Raw genomic sequence first — 14,832 nt, 5'->3', positions numbered from 1 at the left:
CCTCCTGACATACTGAAAACTGCTGTCAGGTAGTTTATTAACCCTTCAGGTGCTTTTCAGGAATTAATAAAAAGTGGCATGATAGGAATGAAAAAGTTGATTTTTTACCACCTAAACGTCGCTGACTTTTTAGCAGGTCAGTGTAGCCGGCAGACTAATGCTGCTATTTGCTCATGAATTGCCATGAAAAACGTCAGGACCACACAATCATGACCTCAGGGTGCCGATGGGAATAAAGAGGGAGAAGCCCCCATACTCTTTTAAACATTTATTAGATATAGTCATTATTGACAGTAGCATCTAAGGGGTTAAACACATTAATGATCGGGCCAATTTTTACAATTCCGACCACTGTCCCTTTATAAGGTTATAACTCTGGAACGCTTCAAAGGATCCCAGTGATTTTGACATTGTTTTCTTGTGACATATTGTACTTCATGTTAGTGGTAAAATTTCTTTGATATTACCTGCATTTATTTGTGAAAAAAGTGTAAATATGGCAAAAATTTAGAAAATTTTTCAATTTTCCAACTTTTAATTTTTATGCCCTTAAATCACAGTTATGTCACACAAAATACTTAATAAGTAACATTTTCCACATGTCTACTTTACAACAGCACAATTTTGGAACCAAAATTTTTTTTTTGTTAGGGAGTTATAAGGGTTAAAATTTGACCAGCAATTTCTAATTTTTACAACACCATTTTTTTTAAGGGACTACATCACATTTGAAGTCACTTTGAGGGGTCTATATGATAGAAAATACCCAAGTGTGACACCATTCTAAAAACTGCACCCCTCAAGTTGCTCAAAACCACATTCAAGAAGTTTAAGTTTATTAACCCTTCAGGTGTTTCACAGGAATTTTTGGAATGTTTAAAAAAATGAACATTTAACTTTTTTCACAAAAAATTTACTTTAGCTCCAATTTGTTTTATTTTACCAAGAGTAACAGGAGAAATTGGACCACAAAAGTTGTTGTGCAATTTGTCCTGAGTACGCTGATACCCAATATGTGGGGGTAAACCACAGTTTGGGCGCATGGCAGAGCTCGGAAAGGAAGGAGCGCTGTTTGACTTTTCAAAGCAAAATTGACTGGAATTGTGATGGTACGCCATGTCGCGTTTGGAGAGCCTCTGATGTGCCTAAACATTGAAACCCCCCACAAGAGACACCATTTTGGAAAGTAGACCCCCTAAGGAACTTACCTAGATGTGTGGTGAGCACTTTGACCCACCAAGTGCTTCACAGAAGTTTATAATGTAGAGCCGTAAAAATAAAAAATCATTTTTCACAAAAATGATATTTTTGCCCCCAATTTTTTATTTTCCCAAGGGTAACAGAAGAAATTGGACCCCAAAAGTTGTGTAATTTGCCCTGAGTACGCTGATACTCCATATGTGGAGGTAAACCACTGTTTGGGTGCATGGCAGAGCTCAGAAGGGAAGGAGCGCCGTTTGACTTTTCAGTGCAAAATTGACTGGAATTGAGATGGGATGCCATGTCGTGTTTGGAGAGCCCTCGATGTGCCTAAACATTGAAACCCCCACAAATGACACCATTTTGGAAAGTAGATCACCTAAGGAACTTATCTAGATGTGCGGGGAGCACTTTGAACCCCTAAGTGTTTCACTACAGTTTATAACGCAGAGCCGAGAAAATAAAAATTCTTTTTTCTTCCACAAAAATTATTTTTTAGCCCCCAGTTTTGTATTTTTCCAAGGGTAACAGGAGAAATTGGACCCCAAAAGTTGTTGTGCAATTTGTCCTGAGTACGCTGATGCCCCATATGTGGGAGAAAACTACTGTTTGGGCGCATGGCAGGACTTGGAAGGGAAGGAGTGATGTTTGGAATGCAGACTTAGATGGATTGGTGTGCAGGCGTCACATTGCGTTTGCAGAGCCCCTGATGTGCCTAAACAGTGGAAACCCCCCAATTCTAACTGAAACCCTATCCCAAACACACCCCTAACCCTAATACCAACCCTAACCATAACCCTAACCACACCCCTAACCCGAACATGCCCCTAACCCTAATCCCAACCACATCCCTAACCCCAACACACCCCTAACCCTAATCCCAACTCTAACCACACCCCTAACCCTAATCCCAACCATAACCTTAACCACACCCCTAACTCTGACACACCCCTAATCCCAACCGTAAATGTAATCCAAACCCTAACTTTAGCCCCAACCCTAACTTTAGCCCCAACCCTAACCCTAACTTTAGCCCCAACCCTAACCCTAACTGTAGCCCCAACCCTAACTGTAGCCCTAACCCTAACTTTAGCCCCAACCCTAACTTTAACCCCAACCCTAACCCTTACTTTAGCCCCAGCCCTAACCCTAACTGTAGCCCCAACCCTAACCCTAACTTTAGCCCCAACCCTAACCCTAACTTTAGCCCCAACCCTAACCCTAACTTTAGCCCCAACCCTAACCCTAACTTTAGCCCCAATCCTAGCCCTAATTTGCCCCAACCCTAACCCTAACTGTTGCCCCAACCCTAACCCTAACTGTAGCCCCAACCCGAACCCTAACTGTAGCCCCAACCCTAACTGTAGCCCCAACCCTAACTGTAGTCCTTACCCTAACTTTAGCCCCAACCCTAACCTTAATGGGAAAATGGAAATAAATACATTTTTTAAATTTTATTATATTTGCCTAACAAAGGGGGTGATGAAGGGGGGTTTGATTTACTTTTATAGCGGGTTTTTTAGCAGATTTTTATGATTGGCAGCTGTCACACACTAAAACACATTTTAGTGCAAAAAATAGTTTTTACTTCTCCACATTTTGAGAGCTATGATTTTTCCATATTTTGATGCAGAGTCATGTGAGGTCTTTTTTTTTGCGGGATGAGTTGACATTTTTATTGGTACCATTTTCGGGAACGTGCCATTTTTTAATCGCTTTTTATTCCAATTTTGTGAGGCAGAATGAACAAAAACCAGTAATTCGTGAATTTCTTTTGGGGGGGGGGGGGTGTTTATACCATTCCACGTTTGATAAAATTGCTAAAGCAGTTTTATTTTTCGGGTCAGTACGATTACAGCGATACCTCATTTATATCTTTTTTTATGTTTTGGCGCTTTTATACGATAAAATCTATTTTATATAAAAAATAATTATTTTTGCATCGCTTTATTCTGAGGAATATAACTTTTTTATTTTTTCGCTGATGATGCTGTATGTCAGCTCGTTTTTTGCGGGACAAGAAGACGTTTTCAGCGGTACCATGTTTTTTTATATCCTTCTTTTTGATCGCGTGTTATTCCACTTTTTGTTTGGCGGTATGATAATAAAGCGTTGTTTTTTTACTTGTTTTTTTTTTTTTTAACGGTGATCACTGAAGGGGTTAACTAGTGGGACAGTTTTATAGGTCAGGTCGTTACGGACGCGGCAATACTAAATACCGGTATGTGTACTTTTATTGTTTGTTTTTTTACTTAGACAAAGAAATGTATTTACTGGAACAATATATTTTTCTTTTCTTTATTTAGGATTTTCTTTTTTTACACTTGTAAATATATATTTTTTTGCTTTGTAACATTGCACCCAGGGGGGACATCATACTATAGTGTCAGATCGCTGATCTGACACTTTGCAGTGCACTGTGTCAGATCATCGATCTGACAGGCACTGCAGGGAGGCTTGCTGGCGCCTGCTCTGAGCAGGCACGTGCAAACCACCTCCCTGCAGGACCCGTAAGGCCCCCCGCAGCCATTTTGGATCTGGCGCCTGCAGGGAGGAAGAGGTAGGACACCCTTGGATCACATCGCGTTGCTCCGAGGGTCTCAGGGAAGCACGCAGGGAGCCCCCTGCTTCCATGTGCCGCCGAAACGCAGCGATCATGTTTGATCGCAGTGTTTCGGGGGTTAATATGCCAGGAGCGGTCACGGACATAGTGCCGGATGTTAGCTGCGATAGTCAGCTGACACCTGGACGCGATCGTCCGCGCTCCCCCCGTGAGCGCAGCTGATCGCGCTGGACGTACTATCCCGTCACTGGGAATTAAGTCCCAGGTCATCTCGACTGGATGATACGTCCAATGGGATTAAGGGGTTAAATGACGTATTGGCGGTCATTAAGGGGTTAAACCAATTCTGGGAGGTACGGGGCTTGGAAATCCCTATTTTTTACAAACCGAGCTGTTGGTACAGAATGGCGTTCCACAGAGCACAACATTACATATGAAAACACAACTAATTATAGGGATGTAAATTTAATTAATTGACATGAGGAGTATAACAGTGCATTGGGGAGCACCCATGGAGGTATAAGGAGAATCCTGAAAAGAATGCTAGATAGCATTTCCACCTTCGACTAATTTTGGTTTAGATGTAGTGTCAAGCATAAACTCTCTAGCTATCAAGCACCTCCACATCTACAAGTTCTATCTATCTATCTATCTATCTATCTATCTATCTATCTATCTATCTATCTATCTATCTCTCTATCTATCTATCTACAGTATCTTATCTATCTACCATAAAGATAACATTTCCAATATTAAACAGTCTACTGTCCCCTATGGCACTTCAAACATATATACCTCCTTTTGGGCAAAAAAAACTAAAATGAGACCCCGATAATGAACACACATTGTCTCCTGACATAATGATTTGGGGTTAATTAAATAATGATTTAATTTTTATTTGCCAGGCTTTAAAATAGATTGTAATGGCCTTTTTTTTTCCTTTGGATTAGTGTTACTCAGCATGTCAGAAGCTAATTATGTGTTTGATATTTGACTCAGATCATTAAATAGTGGAATTTTATGCCAATTCAAATGTAACTGAAAAAGGTGAATGGCGGATGAAAAGACACAGGCGCGCACATATTGTGCCAGCCTACTCATTAATCTTAAACCAAAATATTCAAAAAACTTAAGATTGAAGCAGTCTGTAACAAAACAATTCTCTTTCATCTAAAGCTATAGATGTTTCTCCAGTATTTTGACTTGGCTGTTTTGCAGTGTTTTGTACAAGGATCAGAAAGCTTGAGGTTAACCATGTTCCAAATCATCTTACTATACAGTGGCTTCCGAAAGTGTACATTCCCTTTGGATTTTTACCTATTTTGTTACATTACAATATTTTTGTAATTCAATTTGTCTGTGATGCATCAGCACTAAAAAGTCTCAGTTGGTAAAGGGAAGTGAGAGAAATATAGATAACAAATAAATTTATGGGATGAAAATAAATAAAAAAATTGGCATGTGCATATGTATTCACCCCTTTTGCTATGAGGCCCTTAAAAATTTCTGGTGCAAGAAATTACCTTTATAAGTCACAAACTTAGTGAAAGGAAGTCCACCTGTGTGTAATCTATGTGTCACACGTCTGTCAGTATATACACATGTTTTCTGAAAGGCCACAGAGGCTGCAACACCATTAAGACAGAGGCATCACTAACCAAACAACACCATAAAGGCCAAGGAGATCTCCAAACAAGTCAGGGACAAAGTTGTTGAAAAGTTGTTGAAAGTCAGGGTTGGGTTATACAAAAATATCCCTATCTCTAATGATCCCCCTGAGCTCTATCAAATCCATTATCAAATGGAAAGAACATGGTACTACAACAAACCTGCCAAGAGAGGGCCGTCCACCAAAACTCTCAGTCAGGGAAAGGAGGGCATTAATCAGAGAGGCAGTACAGAGACCAAAGGTAGATCTGAAGCAGCTGCACAGTTCCCAAGCAAAGAATGGAGAATCTGTCCATACAACCACAATAAGTCGTACACTCCATAGAGGTGGCCTTTATGGATGAGTGAGCAGAAAAAAGCCTTTACTTACACTCAAACATTGTAAGACTTGTTTTGAGTTTGCCAAAAGACATGTGGGAGACTCCCCAAATGTACGGAGGAAGGTGCTGTGGTCAGATGAGGCCAAATTTGAACTTTGGCCACCAAGGTAAACACTATGTCTGATGCCATACAACACAGCTCATCAAACCAAGAACACCATTCCCAAACTGAAATATGGTGGTGGCAGCATCATGCTGTGGGTATTTTTTCGGCAACAGGGACAGGGCAAAATGGTCCAAGTCCAGAGGAGGATGGATGGTGCAAAATACACAATATTTTTAAGCAAAACCTCTTTCAGTCTTTCAGTGATTTGAGACTGGGACTGAGGTTCACCTCCCAACAAGACAATGGCGCAAACCATACTGCTAAAGCAACATTCTAGTGGTTTAAGGGTATTCATGTAAATGTTTTGGAGTGGCCTGGTCAAAGCCCAGACCTTAATCCAATTGAGAATCTGTGGTCAGACTTGAAGTTTGCTGTTCACCAGAGGAGACTAACTTGAAGGAGCTGAGGCAGTTTTGCCTTGAGAAATGGTCAAAAATCCTAGTGGCAAGATGTGGAAAGTTCATAGAGACTTATCTAAAGTACTAACTTTAGGGGTGAATAGTTATGCACACTGAAGTTTTCAGTTATTTTGTCCTATTTGTTATTTGTTTCATAATAAAAAGAAAATTAAATGTCCAAAGTTGTAGGAATGTTTTTTTTTACTAATGCCAAGCCTAAAAAACAGTAAAATTCCAGGTTGTGAGGTAGCAAAACACAAAAAAGGCAAAGGGGTGCGAGTACTTTCACAAACCACTGTAGTAGCCAACCATTTTTTTTACCTAAACCCATGATGATTTTGGACATCAATGTACTTATGTATAGCAGTTTCATGTTGTATTTGGCCTCTTTGTTCTTTCAAAACTGTTTTTAAAGGGAGTCTGTCACAACCTAAATGCATTTTAAATGGGCTATACAGTGTTGTAGAAGACTTTGCCCCTTTAACAACTATACTAGCACTGTACCTGTTTCTGATACAATACTTGAGAAAATAACTTATAATTCATACGGAAATGAGGAGGCTTTAGTGCACCCTTGGTGTGGCCAAGAGTTTGGTGCACTGTTATGCCTCCTCATTTGCATATTGAGGCCCTTTCCCTCTTCTGGTTAACAGTGCTTGCTGTTCAGAGCGACCATTGCTACCACCTTGTGCGCTGCCACACACTTTCTCCTCCTTGCCTCTTTTCTTATGCCACTGCTTGGGGCAATAATACACCGAAAATGTAGTGAGCGGCATCAGTAGAAAGGAGACAGGGAGAAAGCAAGTGCTTTCATGTGCAGCCACACACACGCCGGCAGCAGTCAGACCGTGTTCATTCTGGAAATCGAGCACTATCAGTCAGAAGACGAGAAACTCTTGGCCACACAAAGGGTGAACCAAAGCCTCCTCATTTTTATATGAATTAAAAGTTATTTTCTCAGGCGCTGTTCCAGTAACACGTACAGTCCTAGTATGGTTGTTGTAGGGTCTGAGTCCCCTACAACACTGTATTCTCCATTTAATATGCATTCCAGGGTAATGGACTCCCTTTAAATTTCCCAAGATGTATTGAATGAAGTCAAACAAATACTACTACATAGTGCAAATATTACCTCCATAGCAGCACCAAATATTAACATGCAGCATCGATATTACTACTTACAGTATTACACATACCACCATGTAGTGCATAAAATACCCTCTGGCACCAAAAATTCCATTTTTACAATACCTCCCCAGAAGCACTAAAAATATACTACAGTGCAAAGTATAATCCCCCTTGCACAGGAATGATAATATGGCAGTTGATCAGTATTTTTTACTTGCACACAGACTCCTGAGCATCTTTTAAAATTTCATAACCCCTAGTTTATTCTTTTTTTATAGCAATGCTACAACTTATGTAACAATTCTATAGTATTAAGTACTCATTGGGCCAGATTGTTCAAAGCTTTTAAACCAGTATTCTGGTATTAAAAGATTTGAAAAGTCGCATAATTTTGGCACAACTTGGGGTTCTCACACCATTTTCGCCCAGCTCTCTGAGCTGAGCTGGGGTAGGGCAACCACAACTGTCAAATTCATGGTTGTGTTCTGTATGCCATAAATCTTGCTTACAAGGTGCATGCCACTCTTCCGACCCTCCTAATTCAGGAAGAGGCTAAGTGAAAGAATTATTGTGAATTAGGAGTGTCTAACAACAGCTCCCTTTCTCATCAAGACCGGCGTGAACAATGCTGGTCTTGATTAATCGTGTCTATTGCCTTTAGTGAAAATATGGTAGGGGCACTACAGTATATGGCTGCATGTAAAGTTTCTACAGCACAGCACAGTTCTATACCCCTTGGGCAGCTGCAGGTATATACTAGGCTGTTGAGGTCAGATTAGGAGATCCGTGACCAGTCCAGTGTGACAACAGTAGGTGTAGATGCACTGCGCCACTTGCCAGGCTTACCCTGGAGGGGTGTAAATAAGTGACTATCTGGTCTTCACTAAAGACTCCCATGGTGAGGATAGGCTTGGACCTTTAGGATAGTTACCAGGTGCCACTCCAGGGCAGTGCCCAGACCAGAGAAGCTAAACTCTGCAGGACTCAGTGTATTTAAATTCCTTCCTGCAGAGTCTGGCAGTGCCTCCCTATTGCTGGGTGGAGACTTTCCAGCAACAGGAGGATGCAGCAGTGCTGGAAGTGTTTGCACAAGGCAGCTTAGCAAGATGGTCTGAAACTGGGAGGAACAGAGCGGTGCACACCGTGAGTAGGATGGCGCTTATGGTACCAACCGTGCAAGTCACTGACATAATATCCAGACACCTAGGTTGGCCCATTAATGTTGGACTTGTGGAACTGGATTTAGGAAGAAATATCCAGTTTGGGGGTGTAAAATATTGATGTCTCTATCTCTATTAAGAACTGAATTCTTGGTTCTCAGTTAGAGATTGAGAAGAAAATCAAAATCTTTAAATAATAAAGCTCCTTAAATTTTAGAAAATGATTTAGTGTAAAAGCTTTGCTATCCTCTTGTCTGTAATTTTAGGGTGATACATTAGGAATATATGTTTTAGAAATAATATGCTATTTGACTAGTACAGACTTTGCTCTTATACATTATTAAGTAAGAAGAAGCATCTAAGCGCTTTGGTCTTTTCATTAATGTACTGATTTTTTTTCCTGTCTACAACAGCAGCATTGAAGCAATGCTTTAAAAGCCTTGCTTTCTTATGTAGATCACTTTTATCTGAAATCCGGCTGCTGAGTGCCTTCCCTTTAAGCCCTTCTTCCCTTTTATGTCCGCTTAACAACATAAAAAATGAATTTAATAATAAGCAGAGCTTTATGATGAGAATAACACCTATGGCTCTGAGCAGTCATTCCAGAATACCAGGGGTATTATTTATAGCCTCACATTATGGCGGTCTGAATAAGGACGACCTATGAGTGTTAGCGCTGAATATTCTGATCACCCTGTGATTATGTATCAGTCGTGTCTTTGCAGGTGTTCGGGTCTGAACGTTTCTCTTTTCTCCAGCATATTTTTACCCTGTATTTTACGTTAAGTACAAGGTGCATAATCTATTTTTGCTAGACGTTTCAATGATGTCATGCATCAGTGATTATTAGGTGGCAGCCATTCATTTATCGACAGGGCCGTGCCTTTACCAGGCAATAATTAGTGTCACAAAGCTCTGCTGGCAATATAAGTGGATATGATTATGATCACCTAGGACTAGGATAGGCAACATTTTAACCGTTACTAAGGAATCAAAGAGAGGCACTTCCTAATTTACTGTGTACTAGCTCTACAAGACAATATAGAGATTCAATGCATGCAGGTCTATGACCCAAAAGTATGATATTGTCATGAACGATCGATTTCATTAAACACTAAAACCAAAAAGGTGTAAAAAATATAAACTACTACAATACATGTTTGATGTGCAACTTTGTTAATATATGTTGTAGTTTCTGAGTGAAGGATATATGTTGATGTCAGATCATAAGTAGTTAATGGTAATCAATGCATAAATCCATACAGTGATATAATGGTGTAGTTCTTACACACATCTGCTATTTGTATCAGTATTTATGCTCTAATAGCTGTTAAAAGGGTTGTCCACTACTCTGCAACCCCTTCTCAATTGCTATATTTCCCTTTATTAAATAAAAACAGTCTATAGTCACCTCCGGTGCACCCGCCATTCCAGCAATGATGACACAGGATCTTGAGTAAGGTTGTTATGCCTCGAAAGCCCTGTAGCCAAACAGCAAATGCTTCACTCTCACTTCCTTCAGATGTAACCAGGGTCAGACTGGAGCAGCGGACCCCGGATGATTCTCCGGTGGGCCCGGGCCCCCAAGCAAGACCTAGAAGGGGTCCATATTCAGTTGAAATGTATTGCGGTGCAGAAAGTCTGAACCTCAATAGTTAACATGGCCGCCGACCTATCAGAGACCGGCGGCTGGCAACATATGAAGGGTGCTCTGACATCAGCCACTGGCCTTGGGGGCCAGTGCATGGGGCTCGGACATGGAACCAGCACAAGGGACATGGGGCCAGCACAAAAGATATATAAAACAAAGGCACTGGTGCATCAAGACAGTATTTTGCACACAATATGTAATGGAGGGTCTGCTGTATTAGGATGTGTGTGCCTCTTAATGGATTTGGCCCATCTTTCTGCTGTGCACTAACATACGATATCTACTCCTTCGTGCCATAATTTATGATAAATTTATTGGCGACGCATAATCAAATCAAATCCCCTCTTTTAGGAATTGCAGGATTGACAATGAGCTCTGGATGTGATAAACTCAGCAATGTTATGCTTTCAGACAGAGGCGTAATGATTGCAGAGGTCGCGGCCATAACCGGGCCCGTGCGGATGAGGTACTTGCCGATGCCAGCACAAACTTCAACTGGATGTGTATCCTCAGATGCACATTCAGTTGAAGTGTATTGTGCATACTAGTGCACACTGCTGGCCAATCAGAGGTCAGCAGTTGATGTCACGTGCACGTGAATGGCAGTGACATCATGCACTCCTATCACTTGCATGCTGTAGTCAGCTGCCGGCTTCTGAAGAGGATGGAAGTTGAGTATAATTGTTTTTTTATGCATTAAAGTAAAATAAAGAAACAGTTAAATATATGTATATACCAGGATGAGGCCTAGGAAAAGGGACATATATACCAGGATGGGGGATATATATCCCAGGATGGGCCCAGGGTAAGGGGAATATACCAGAATGGGAGATATATATATCAGGATGAAGCCCAAGATATGGGACGTATACCAGAATGGGAGATATATATATCAAGATGAGGTCCAGGATAAGGGACATATATACAATAATAGGGAACATATATACCTGGATGGGCCCAGGGTGGGGGACATATACATACCAGGATGGGGAACAAATACAACAGGATGGAGGTCATATATATCAGGATGGGAAACATAAACCAGGATGGGTGACATACATACTAGGATGGGCACAGGAGCGAGTACATATATACCAGGAAGGAGCCAAGATTGGGGACTTTACTACTATAATTAGGTAATCAATATGTGATTGTTTGGGGTCTGACACCTGGAAACCTGAATGATCAGCCGATATCTGCTTCGGTAGCAGCCAGATATAAGCATTGGCTAACAGCGCAGGTTTGTATATTGTTTTAGTGACTGCTGCTGAGAACTGTACTTGTTCTGCCATTCATTTGAGAATGAGATACACTACAGTATTTTTCAGATAATTCATCAATATGTTAGTCTCTGACCGCCCCTCTAATTGTACAATCCAAACCTATGGGAAGCAACAGTGAGCAAACATCCTGTGGTCACAGCTGCTGTATGGCCCAGGCAGCATTTATGAACTGTGTCTCTGAGACTTGTTGAGCAGGTTAAGCCCTGCTGTTATTATCATCATTATTTTTGTGGCATGAGGCAGCAAGAACTTAGCGTGAATAGTTTCTCCTAGACCTTTCTCATATTGGCAAAAAATTAAGACACATTTAGGAGGGAGGACTTCTCAAACTGTGAGACAGAAATCGCCCAGCTGTCGGTGAGGCACGGCTGAGGAGGAGCAGACTTGACAGAAGTGATTATATGCTGCAAAGGCCTTTCTCAAGCTGTAGCAATCTCTGGTTTATCAATATAATGGACTTCTTCTGTGCTTATGTTAAGTTATGTTGTTCCTGGATTCAAGAGAAAAAATGTAAAAATTGTTTGAATTCAGGCTTCATCATATTTCACTGGTAAGACCTCATTAAAAACATAAATTTTTTTTTAGGTCCAGCTCATGTACCGTAATTCTTTTACCTTACATTTTGTTTGTATACTGGAAGGCTCCCGATGTTGCAAAAAGTGCTATTCCATCTCCAGGCACTATAGACTATGCTGTTCCATCTCCAGACACTGTAGACTATGCTGTTCCATGTCCAGACACTATAGGCTATGCTGTTCCATCTCCAGACACTATAGACTATGCTGTTCCATCTCCAGACACTATAGACTATACTGTTCCATCTCCAGACACTATAGACTATGCTGTTCCATCTCCAGACACTATAGACTATGCTGTTCCATCTCCATACACTATAGACTATGCTGTTCCATCTCCAGACACTATAGACTGTGCTGTTCCATCTCCAGACACTATAGACTATGCTGTTCCATCTCCAGACACTATAGACTATGCTGTTCCATCTCCATACACTATAGACTATGCTGTTCCATCTCCAGACACTATAGACTATACTGTTCCATCTCCAGACACTATAGACTGTGCTGTTCCATCTCCAGACACTATAGACTATGCTGTTCCATCTCCAGACACTATAGACTATGCTGTTCCATCTCCATACACTATAGACTATGCTGTTCCATCTTCAGACACTATAGACTATACTGTTCCATCTCCAGACACTATAGACTATACTGTTCCATCTCCAGACACTATAGACTATGCTGTTCCATCTCCAGACACTATAGACTATGCTGTTCCATCTCCAGACACTATAGACTATGCTGTTCCATCTCCAGACACTGTAGACTATGCTTTTCCATCTCCAGACACTATAGACTATGCTGTTCCATCTCCAGACACTGTAGACTATACTGTTCCATCTCCAGACACTGTAGACTATGCTGTTCCATCTCCAGACACTATAGACTATGCTTTTCCATCTCCAGACACTATAGACTATGCTGTTCCATCTCCAGACACTGTAGACTATGCTTTTCCATCTCCAGACACTATAGACTATGCTGTTCCATCTCCAGACACTGTAGACTATGCTTTTCCATCTCCAGACACTATAGACTATGCTGTTCCATCTCCAGACACTATAAGCTATGCTGTTCCATCTCCAGACACTATAGACTATACTGTTCCATCTCCAGACACTGTAGACTATGCTGTTCCATCTCCAGACACTATAGACTATGCTTTTCCATCTCCAGACACTATAGACTATGCTGTTCCATCTCCAGACACTATAGACTCTACTGTTCCATCTCCAAACACTATAGACTATGCTATATAATCAGGAGAAGACTGAGTCAAAAAAATACCAAAAAATGCGTCATTTTGTTAAGAGTCAAAAACATACATAAATAATGGCAGAAAATTCATACATGGGTTTCTTTAAGTGAATCAGTGAAAAATCCATAAATGTGATAAATGGCCAAAGAGAAGGTCAGGAAAGGGAATTGCAAATAAATATAGTGAGACTGAAGGTATAAGATATATCATGTGATGGATACCGGGGTCTGAAAATATATAACCCGCATAAAGTGCTCCATTCAAGCTACAGCACCCTCACTATATTAATCACTATGTACCTCACTATGTCTGCCGTTACTGCTTAACCCCTTCATGACCTTGGGATTTTCCGTTTTTCCGTGTTCGTTTTTCGCTCCCCTCCTTCCCAGAGCCATAACTTTTTTATTTTTCCATCAATTTGGCCATGAGAGGGCTTATTTTTTGTGGGACGAGATGTACTTTTGAAAGACATCATTGGTTTTACCATGTCATGTACTAGAAAATGGGAAAAAAATTCCAAGTGAGGCGAAATTGCAAAAAAAGTGCAATCTCACACTTGTTTTTTGTTTGGCTTTTTTTCTAGGTTCACTAAATGCTAAAACTGACCTGCCATTATGATTCTCCAGGTCAGTACGAGTTCATAGACACCTAACATGTCTAGGTTATTTTTTATATAAGTGGTGAAAAAAAATTCCAAACTTTGCTAAACAAAAAAAAATAAATTGTGCCATTTTCCGATACCCGTAGCGTCTCCATTTTTCATGATCTGGGGTTGGTTGAGGGCTTATTTTTTGTGTGCCGAGCTGGCATTTTTAATGATACCATCTCGGTGCAGATACATTCTTTTGATCGCCCGTTATTGCATTTTAATGCAATGTCGCAGTGACCAAAAAAACATAATTCTGGGGTTTCGAATTTTTTTCTCGCTACGCCGTTTAGCAATCAGGTTAATGCTTTTTTTTATTGATAGATCGGGCAATTCTGAACGTGGCGATACCAAATATGTGTAGGTTTGATTTTTTTTTATTGATTTATTTTGATTGGGGCGAAAGGGGAGTGATTTAAACTTTTATATTTTTTTTATTTTTTCACTTTTTTTTTACTTTTTTTAACTTTTGCCATGCTTCTATAGCCTCCATGGGAGGCTAGAAGCAGGCACAGCACGATCGGCTCTGCTACATAGCAGCGATCTGCTGTTCGCTGCTATGCAGCAGAAAATCAGGTGTGCTGTGAGCGCCGACCACAGGGTGGCGCTCACAGCTACCGGCGATCAGTAACCATAGAGGTCTCAAGGACCTCTATGGTTACAATGTACAAGCATCGCCGACCTCAGATCATGTGACGGGGTCGGCGATGCGCTCATTTCCGGCCGCCCGGCCGGAAGAGCAGGTTAAATGCCTCTGTCTGCGTTTGACAGCGGCATTTAACTATTTAATAGGCACGGGCAGATCGCGAT

The 14,832-nt window shown here is 40.9% G+C and overlaps 1 protein-coding gene across 1 annotated transcript in view; it reads right to left on the bottom strand.

Moving 5' to 3' along the window:
• The window catches only part of KCNB2 (potassium voltage-gated channel subfamily B member 2), a 372,379-nt gene that overhangs the window by 108,728 nt on the left and 248,819 nt on the right, over positions 1-14,832 (bottom strand). The gene's annotated exons all lie outside the window — the stretch shown is intronic.

The sequence above is a fragment of the Ranitomeya variabilis genome, chromosome 6 (assembly GCF_051348905.1).
Source record: "Ranitomeya variabilis isolate aRanVar5 chromosome 6, aRanVar5.hap1, whole genome shotgun sequence".
NCBI lineage: Eukaryota > Metazoa > Chordata > Amphibia > Anura > Dendrobatidae > Ranitomeya > Ranitomeya variabilis.
Note: the sequence above shows the minus strand (reverse complement) of the source record. Positions and strands in the feature narration are given on the sequence as shown.